This window comes from Pseudorca crassidens, chromosome X (genome assembly GCF_039906515.1).
Source record: "Pseudorca crassidens isolate mPseCra1 chromosome X, mPseCra1.hap1, whole genome shotgun sequence".
Taxonomy (NCBI): domain Eukaryota; kingdom Metazoa; phylum Chordata; class Mammalia; order Artiodactyla; family Delphinidae; genus Pseudorca; species Pseudorca crassidens.
In genome coordinates this window covers 61,642,889-61,653,426 of record NC_090317.1, presented here as the reverse complement: position 1 = coordinate 61,653,426, position 10,538 = coordinate 61,642,889, and positions in this window count along the sequence as shown.

Genomic DNA, 10,538 nt, shown 5'->3' with positions numbered 1-10,538 from the left:
TCAAACTTTGGAAAGGACACCTTTTTTTATTTGTACAGGTAGAAAAACTTTGGAACTTATTGTGATCTATTCAAAATTCAACACCAATGATGTTGGTGTTGTTTATATCTACTCTTCTGTACACTAAACTTTGTTATTTTGATTCCTTTTAGCCATTTAAAAGTATTTTTCTTTTAGGTTGTGGATATTTTTAAAACCTTACATTTAATGTCCACGTGTGTTGTGAAGGAAGATAATTGCCTTTTAACTGTTTATAGCAAATAAAATTTTGTTTTTAAGAAAATCAAAAGTGATTAATTGTAGCCCAAGCCCTATTCTGCACTGTTTAATTTTATGGGAAAAAATAGAACATAGAAATGTCATTTAATATTGATATAATTTTAAACTGATACATCATGGTTTAATTTATTTCTCACTAGCTTAGAAAATGTCACATTTTTCTTTTGGGGGCTTTATTCTATGGTTTATAACCAGATATGTTTTTTATTCACAAAGACAATCTTATCAAACAAAAAATAGTATGTTTCAATAACAAATTAGCGTTTACACAAGCCTTAATATCAGACTGTTATAACAGGTAGAATATTTACAGGAAAAAAGTTAAGGCACTTCTATTAGGGGGCAAATAAATGAGAAAAAATTTAGTGAGTTACCTGCACACATTACATTGTCAGTGTTTTTTCCAAAGAAAGCAGGTGATCTGTTTTATTTTAGCATTTTAATTGGCTGGTTCTTGCTCTTATACGAATTTCACTTCTTTGTCATTCCCAGTTAAAATTGACAGTTGTAATGTAATATTAGTATCATAAAAATGCCATACATTTTATCCTGATTGGTGTGATGCACTGAGAAGTTTGTTTCTTTGTTTTTTTCTTTGGTTTTTCTTTTTTCTTTTTTTTTGTCTTGCACATGCTATTTGTACAATCTCCGGTTAGTGACCCTAAGGTGATTTAAAAATTTAGAATGCTGTGTGTGCTTCTTATTTGATAATCTTCATTGACTGTACTTCATTTAATGAGTGTTAAATAGTGCATATTCTGTACACTATAGGGTTTGGACTGTTTTTGCATTTTATAGCTTGTATAGATTGAGCTGATTGAAATAAGACTTTGTTCCAAGTATTCTGGAATAGAATATGAGATGATGACAAACTGTATAGGTCTTTAAAGCTTTTCTGCTGTTAAAAAATAATTTGCAACTGCTTTTTGCCATGCCTCTCTCCCTCACCCTAAAATGCTGAGTGCTAAATAAGACTGTTATATTGTAGAGACTTTGATATGTGGTACCATAGAAAACTGGTTGGATAGCTCTTACCACTACTTATTAGAAGTTAACTCTTAATTCTAAGCTGTCTTTAAAAGTGTATACACTTCAGCATGTATAAGCAAAACAAATTCAAGTTGCTCTGCTTCCTAATTTCAAACAATACAATGTATCAAGGGATGAACATGTTTTCAACCCTTTAATTCTAAAATTTTTGAAGACCAAATAGCTATTCCTTAAACAATACTTACCAATGGATTAGAAGTAAATTTTAAAGTTGTGCAGATTTATCTATTAGGGTTCTTATATCGGCTTGCTTTGTGTCAAGTGCCTGGTGTGATGGATACTGCAGAAGTTAGAATTTGAAGTTAAAAGATTGGAGGGCAAGTAGCAATATAGGCACTGTGACCTTGAGCCCCTATCAATTTCCTGTTGAAGCTATAAAAAATTACCATAAACTTAGTGACTTAAAACAATACAAGTTTATTCTCTTATAGTTCTAAAGGGAAGAAGTAAATAAATGAGTGTTAATGAGGGTAAAGTAAGGTGTCATCTGGGTCAGCTGTCTGGCAGCTTTAGGGTGAGTCTGTTCCTTGCCTCTTTTACTGGCTGCATTATCCCAATCTCTGTTTCTGTGGTCACATTGCTTTCTCCTCTCTTGTACTCAAACCTCCTTCTGAATCCTTCTCATAGACTCTTGGGATTATCTCGGACCCACCCAGATAGTCCACGATAATCCCCTCAACTCATGATCCTTAATCACATCTATATGTCCTTTTTGCTATATAAAGTAATATTCACAGGTTCCAGAGATTAGGAAGTGGATAACGTTTGGGGACCATTATTTAGCCTACCACAAGCACTTCAGTCTTGCTGAAGATGTGTGTGTGTGTGTGTGTGTGTGTGTGTGTGTGTGTTTACGGCAATAAAGATGAACAAATGTTTACCTGCTGTTTTCCATAACTCATACTGTAAAGACTATTAAAACACACAGTTTATTTTCATTGTTACCATTATTAATACTCCACTGAAAATCCCACTACATATGCCAGCTAAAGCAAGTTGTCCACAAACAGGATTGTATATAATTATAATTCTTATATTGTATTCTGCAACTTTATAAATGCCCCTCTATACTTAGATTTGAAAATTTTAAACACTTATGTTAACAGGATTGATAAGCATGGGCATATATTAAATGTCCTTTGCTGGTTGCCTGTCTGCTCCACTGTTTTGAGATACTTACACCTTAATTAAGCAGAGTTGGGTATCATCACTGTGCTGAGATTGGCATAGATAATGCACTTATTTAATCTGTTTTTATCAAAACATCATGATATTAAGTTATTACCAAAAATAATTTTCTTTTTCAAATTTATTAGTAATTTATTATATTATAGAGTAAATGTTCCAAGTAAAAGAAAATAATTTTAAGATTGGATAGCAAAAACGTAGGTATTTAAAAACTCCACATAATGTCCACTGTGTATAAAGTGACATTAAAAAAGTAAGGGTTGTATAAGGTTGAGAAATTAAGGAAAAGCAAACTGACATAACTACTGATACACTTACTGATGAGCCTTAAGACAGCCTCTTCAATAAGTGGTGCTGGTAAAACTGGGCAGCTACATGTAAAACAATGAAATTAGAACACTCTCTAACACCATACACAAAAACAAACTCAAAATGGATTAAAGACCTAAATGTAAGGTTAGACACCATCAAACTCTTAGAGGAAAACATAGGCAGAACTCTTTATGACATAAATCACAGCAAGATCCTTTTTGACCCACCTCCTAGAGAAATGGAAATAAAAACAAAAATAAACAAATGGGACCTAATGAAGCTTAAAAGCTTTTGCACAGCAAAGGAAACAATAAACAAGACAAAAAGACAACCCTCAGAATGGGAGAAAATATTTGCAAATGGAGCAACTGACAAAGGACTAATCTCCAAAATTTACAAGCAGCTCACACAGCTCAACATTTAAAAAGCAAACAACGCAATCCAAAAATGAGCAGAAGACCTAAATAGACATTTATCCAAAGAAGATATACAGATTGCCAACAGACACATGAAAGAATGCTCAACATCATTAATCATTAGAGAAATGCAAATCAAAACTACTCTGAGATATCATCTCACACCAGTCAGAATGGCCATCATCAAAAAATGTACAAACAATAAATCCTGGAGAGGGTATGGGAAAAGGGAACTCTCTTGCCCTGTTGGTGGGAATGTAAATTGATACAGCCACTATGGAGAACAGTATGGAGGCTCCTTAAAAAACTAAAACTACCATATGACCCAGCAAACCCACTACTGGGCATATACCCTGAGAAAACCATAATTCAAAAAGAATCATGTACAAAATATTCATTGCAGTTCTATTTACAATAGCCATGACATGGAAGCAACCTAAATGTCCATCAACAGATGAATGGATAAAGAAGATGTGGCACATATATACATTGGAATATTACTCAGCCATAAAAAGGAACAAAACTGAGTTATTTGTAGTGAGGTGGATGGACCTAGAGACTGTCATACAAAATGAAGTAAGTCAGAAAGAGAAAAACAAATACCGTATGCTAACACATATATGTGGAATTTTAAAAAAATGGTCATGAAGAACCTAGGCACAAGATGGAAATAAAGATGCAGACCTTCTAGAGAATGGACTTGAGGACATGGGGAGGGGGAAGGGTAAGCTGGGACAAAGTGAGAGAGTGGCATGGACATATATACAATACCAAATATAAAATATTTAGCTAGTGGGAAGCAGCTGCATAGCACAGGGAGATCAGCTTGGTGCTTTGTGACCACCTAGAGGGGTGGGATAGGGAGGGTGGGAGGGAGGGAGATGCCAGAAGGAAGAGATATGTATAACTGATTCACTTTGTTATAAAGCAGAAACTAACACACCATTGTAAAGCAATTATATTCCAATAAAGATGTTAAAAAAAAAAGAAGTAGGACAGCAGGGATCCTTGTTCCCTCTTCTTGCAAATGTCTAGGGGAAGAGTTTTCATTACTGGATTCCAGATGCTTTTCTGTCTTTCCACCCAGCCTGGCCACTACTGTTCTACCTCTTCCAGAAAGCCACTTTTCCATCACCAAAACTGTTAGACCTGTGTCTTGATTACTCTCTTCAAGGAAAGTTAGCCTGTTTGTATTGGTTCCCTTTGCCCCTGAGGCTCTCGGGGAGACACAGAGGGCCCATTGGAGTCTGCACATACACTGGGTTGTCTTACAGGAGAGGAATGCTGAGGTTGTGAAATTTATTTCAGTTTCTTTGTACGAAGTTCTTTGTACGAAGTACGAACCAAGCCTGTTTGTTGTCTCAATGGGAGAGATGGTCTCGTCTTTCCAAGTTCCTCACTGCATTTTTCAATTCTGAGAAAAAAAAAGGGGTCAGAGCCTTGTATTCACATGTACAATGTGATGAGCAAGAGAAGAGAGATGCACGAAGGAGGGTTTTCAGATAGCTACTCCTGGTTCACATGTCAACTTGACTTTTAGAGAATTTTCACATGAAAATGACACCTTGTCAGCCATTGAAGAACAACACCTGGGATGAAATCTTCTTCATGGATGTCAGTGACCACTTGTTAATGACAGTATCACTAGGAATACAAGCAGCAGAATGAGACCAACTTGCATATAAACCTCTAACACCACCCACGAATAACTTTTGATGAAATTATTGAGGTATATTAAAGTTTTTGAAATCACCACTGTTACTTGTTGTAAAAATAATACAGGCTTTTTATAGTCTGTATGCAACTGGTTAAAGTTTGATAGTTGTTTATATTCAGCTGGGTATGCATATATAAGTAGAAAATGCATATCTATTCAGACATTAAAAAAAAAACAACTCAGGAGTATTGAGTTTTATCAACTTTGCAAAGACCCTTCTAGGAGTTACAAAACAGAGCTCCCATTCCAGTCCCAGAAGAAAGTTTTGCTATTCATGTCAGCTCACTAGAAAAGGCTATCAGCTTTCCACTATAACCCACCAAGCTGGGTAATTTTGGGAGAATGATGGGCCAAGCCTAGTTCTCAATAAACTATTGTCTTCCTCAGTAACCACTCCAGATAACTTCTGGAACCATGTGGTTATTTCGATTTTTAGGAGCAATCAGTCTCCAGATGAAGTTATCTGTGCACAAATTCTTTTTATCCAACATCTAGATGTTACTCAGGGGAAAAAATATCTCAGCTTGTTGCAGGAGAAGGAAGTCAGTGGGAGGCTACTTCAGAAAGTCAGTGGGAAGGTCCCTTTAGTGATATTAATTTAACTGTAAGGAAGAATCAAAGTAACCTGGATTCAACGATCTCTCCTCCCCGCAAGATAAACTTCAAAGGACTCGGTTTTCCTCATAGGCAGGTCTTTCTAGCTCCCTTGCTTTCCTAATTATCAGAACTAAGAGGGTTTCTGGGAGAGAAGTGGTTCCCCTGTCGTCTCTCTTTATAACAGACTTGGAGCTTGTAACTGACACCTCCCAAAGGCAGGGGGCCTGTTTGCTGAAAGCCTTACTCTCCCTGGCACACCATTCATGCCATGAATAAATAGGAGACCAATGCTTCAAGGCTCTAGTGGACCTGGCAGAACAAACTGACCAGCATTCCCAGCCTGGGTCCCAGCTGTATACACATGATACTCAACCTGACAAACCGAACTTCCCAATTCAACTGTTTTTCTGCCTAATACACACTCATGTGCTGATCTGATTTCACCCATTAAAACTGCTTTTATCAATGATCAATGCAAAAAAAATAGTTACTTGAAAAATTTTGCAACTCAATTGAAAATCTCCATTACATGAGCTATTTATTGTAACACTCTATGATCCTAATATAAGGATCCATTATTTGTCTTAGGAGGACCCAGGAGATATTTTCTCACTTTTAATGAGTGGTATGATTCTTTGTATTGAATATAATAACTATAATAGCCTTTAATATTTCCCTTTGTGTCTTGGTTGCTAGAAATCTCAGAACTCAAACCGATGCAAAATTGCCCAAAATTCCCATTCTTCTTTATGTTTTCAGTCCCTTAAATTTAGTCTTAAATGTTCATTATAATATGTGTCATTATTGTAAATCATTTCAAACTTTCTATGAAATATGAAAGTAGATAAGGGCATAAATTATAAATAAATATATATATATATATACCCTTTGGGAAGAGATATTAAAGGCTTTCTTGTTTTGATTATAATATAATAATGGCTCTTAAGCATAAGCTGACACTTGTTTCCAACACATGTACTTTTTTTTACTATTGAGGCATAATTCACATACCATAAAATCTACACTTTAAAGCATACAATTCACAAAATTGTACAATTACTACTATATAATTCCAGACATTTTCATCACCCCCAAAGAAACTCTGTACGCATTATCAGTAGCTCTCCATTCTTTATTTCTCTATCCCCTGGCAACTAATAATCTACTTTCTGTCTCAATGAATTTGCCTATTCTGGACATTGCATACAAATGGAATACTAAAATATAGTCTTTTGTGCCTAGGTTCTTTTACTTAGCATAATGTTTTCAAGGTTCAACTATGTTGTAGCATACATCTGTACTTCATTCTTTTTATGGCTATGTAATATTCATTTGTATGGATATACCACATTTTATTTATCTATTCATTTGTTGATAGATATTTGGGTTATTTCACTTGCTGACTATTGTGAATAATAATGCTATGTACATTCATGTATAAGTTTTGGTGTGGACGTAAGTGTTCAATTCTCTTGTGTATATCCCTACAGATGAAATTGCTGGGCCATATTGTAACTCTATTTGACTTTTGAAGGAAACACTAAAGTGGTTTTCACAGTGGCTACATCACTGTACATTCCCACCAACAATATATGAGAGCTCCTATTCTTCTGAATCCTTGCCAAAACGTATTTTCTGTTCTAATTTTTCTGTTTTCATTTCAGCCATCCTAGTAGGTTTGAAGTATTTTATTGTGGTATTGATTTGTGTTTTCCTAATGACTTATGATATTTGGTATCTTTTCATGTGCTTCCTGGACATTTGCAGATCTTATTTGGAAAAATGTTTGTTCAGACCCTTCATGTTTAAATTATGCTGTCTTTTTACTGCTGAGTTGTAAGAGTTTGTTATATAGTCTGTATACCAGACGCTTATCAGATATATGATTTACAAATATTTTCTCCCATACTGTAGGCTGTCTTTTCACTTTCATCAAAATGTCATTTTAAGCAAAAACATATTTGAATTTTATGTAGTCATTTATTTATATCTTTCTTCATTGTTTTAACTTTTGTTGTCATATCTAAAATATCATTGTATAACCCACTGTCACAAATAATTAGGCCAACTTTTTTCTAAGAGTTTTACAGTTTTCCTAAGCATTTTATTCTTTTGTTCGTATTATAAATGTAATAGTTTCCTCAATTTAAATTTCATATTGTTTATTGCAAATGTTATAGAAATACAATTGCTTCTTTTATATTGATCTTGTATCCTGAAAACTTGCTGAAATACTTTCATTATAATAGGTTTGTGCGTATGTGATCTACATAAAGATCATGCCATATGAAAATAAAGATACTTCTACTTCTTAATTTACAATTTGGATGCAAATTTTAAAATTTATTTTAATCAATTTATTTTTTGCTTGCCTAACTGCAATGGCTAGAATCTCCAGTTCAATGTTTAATAAATTGGCAAGAGGGGACATATGTGCCTTTTCCTAATCTTAGGGGGAAAGTTTTCACTCTTTCACATTAAGTATTATGTTAGCTGTGGGTTTTTCATAGATGCCTTTTTTCCTTTATCAATAATTCCCTTCTATTACTGGTTTGATGAGTGTTTACCATAATAGGTGTTGAATTTTTGACAAGTGTATTTTATGTATCTATTGAGATGATCATTGTGTCCTTTATTCTATGATTATTGTATATTACATTGATTGATTTTCATATATTTACTCAACCTTGCATACCTGTGATAAATCCCATTTTGTTATGGTATATGTTCTTTTTTTATATGTTGCTGGATTTGACTTGTTAACATTTTGTTGAGGAATTTTTTCATCTCTATTCATAAGAGATATGATCTGTATTTTTTTCCTTATGATGTCTTTGTCTGGTTTTGGTATCAGGGTAATATTATTCTCATAGAATGCATTGGAAGCTAGTCTCTATTCTAGTTTTTGGAAGATTTTGTGAATGATTGTTGTTAATTCTTTAACTGCTTGGTAGAATTCACTAGTGAGCCATCTTCTTCTGCAGTTTTTTAATGGAAAGTTTTTTATTACTTATTCAATCTCTATTTGGTATAGATATATTCATATTTTTATTTCCTCTTGAGTCAGTTTCAGTAGTTTGTGACCTCCTAGAAATTTTCGCATTTCATCTTGTTTATTTAACTTGTTGACTTTCAAATGCTCATAGTATTTTCTTTCTATTTTTGTAAGGCTAGTAGTAATGTCATCTCTTTCATTCCTAATGTTAGAAATTTGAGTCTTCTGTAATATTTTTCTGTCACATGAGCTAAACTGTTAATTTTATTGATTGATCAAAGAACCAATTTTTTATTTCATTGATTTTATCCATTTTCTATTCTCTATTGTACTTGCTTCCTCTCTACTCTTATTATTTCCTTCTTTCTGCTAAATTTAGGTACAGCTTGCTCATCTTTTTCCAATTCCTTGAGATGTGAAGTTAGGTTTTTAATTTTGGATACTTCTTTTTTAATGTAAGCATTCAAAACTGGAGGAAAGATGAAGCAAGGTAAGGTGGTGGGGGAAGCACAAGCCACACAGCCACTACCACATCTTCCCAGCAGTAGTAGCAACAGTGGCTGTGGTGCACAAGGAGCCTAGAGTAGATGCTCAGTTAGATTGATCTTGGTGCAGCCTTATTCAAAGAACATCCCCAGGATCTCTCATTGCCATATTACTATAGATTTCCTTCTGTCTGACTGATGTTGTGATCCTTGTACCACCATACTTCTATCATCTTTTCTATTCTAGTCTGAGCCAGAATCGGCTCACCACTGTTGCATCTGGCACTTCTGAACTTCCCAGGTTTCTTTTCAAGAATAAGCCGAGTCATCTTTACTGGAAATCAGCTTGCTGAAACCATTTTTTTCTGGGGCTGATAGCCTTCCTGTTAGCAGCCTTTTGCAGGGAGTGGTGGTGCACTTGTATAAAGAGTATCTGTCAGGAGAGACTGGAGCACTCCAAAAGGAGACTACCTTGAGCAAGTGGAGTTTGCTAAAACTATTGAAACAGCAGTTCTTGAAGTTGAAAAAAAGTATATGGGAGATTGTGAGACAAGATGGCAGAGTAAAAAGTCTTTGAGCTCCCCTCCTCTCACAAGCATACCAAACTGCTGAACAACCATCAAAAACAAATACTGGAATCTACAAAAAAAAAAAAAGATATTCTACATGCAAAGACATGAAGAAGAAACCATGAGACTGCAAGAGGGGCACAATTGTGACATAATCAAATCCCATACTAACTGGGTGGGTGACCCATAGACTAGAAATAATAATATTGCAGAGGTTCTGCCAGAGGAGTGAGAGCTCTGAGCCCCACACCAGGCTCCCCAGCCTAGGGGTCTGGCATCAGGAGGTGGAATCCTCAGAGCATTTGGCATTGAAGGCCAATGGGGCTTTTTGCAGGAGCTCCACAAGACTCAGGGAAGCAGACTCCAATCATGGAGAGTGTACACAGGTTCTCATGCACACAGGGACCAAGAGCAAATGCAGGGCCAGACTTAGGGCCAGACTTACCTGCTGGTCTTGTGGGGAATCCTGAAGAGGCAGGGGGAGGCTGTAGCTCTGGTTGGGGTCAAAAAACTGGTGGCAGACATAACAGAGACATATGTGAACTCTGGCTAGAGGCAGACATTTTGGGTCCTTGGCCCTGAGACATGGTCCCGCCCAACATCCTGTAAGCTCCAGTCCTGGGACACCTGAGGCTAAACAACCAACAGGGCAAGAACATAGCCCCACCCATCAGCAGACAGACTGCCTAAACATGTCATGATCCCACAGACATCTCTAGACACACCCCTTGACATGGCACTGCCCAACAGAAGGCCAGAACACAGGTCCACACACCAGTGCATAGGCACTGGACCCTCCCATCAGGAAGCCTGCACAAACATCTAGACCAGCCTCACCTACCAGAGGAAGACACCAGAAGCAAGAAAACTATAATTTGCAGCCTGCAGAACTGAATTCACAAATATAAGACAGAAACTACACTGGGATCA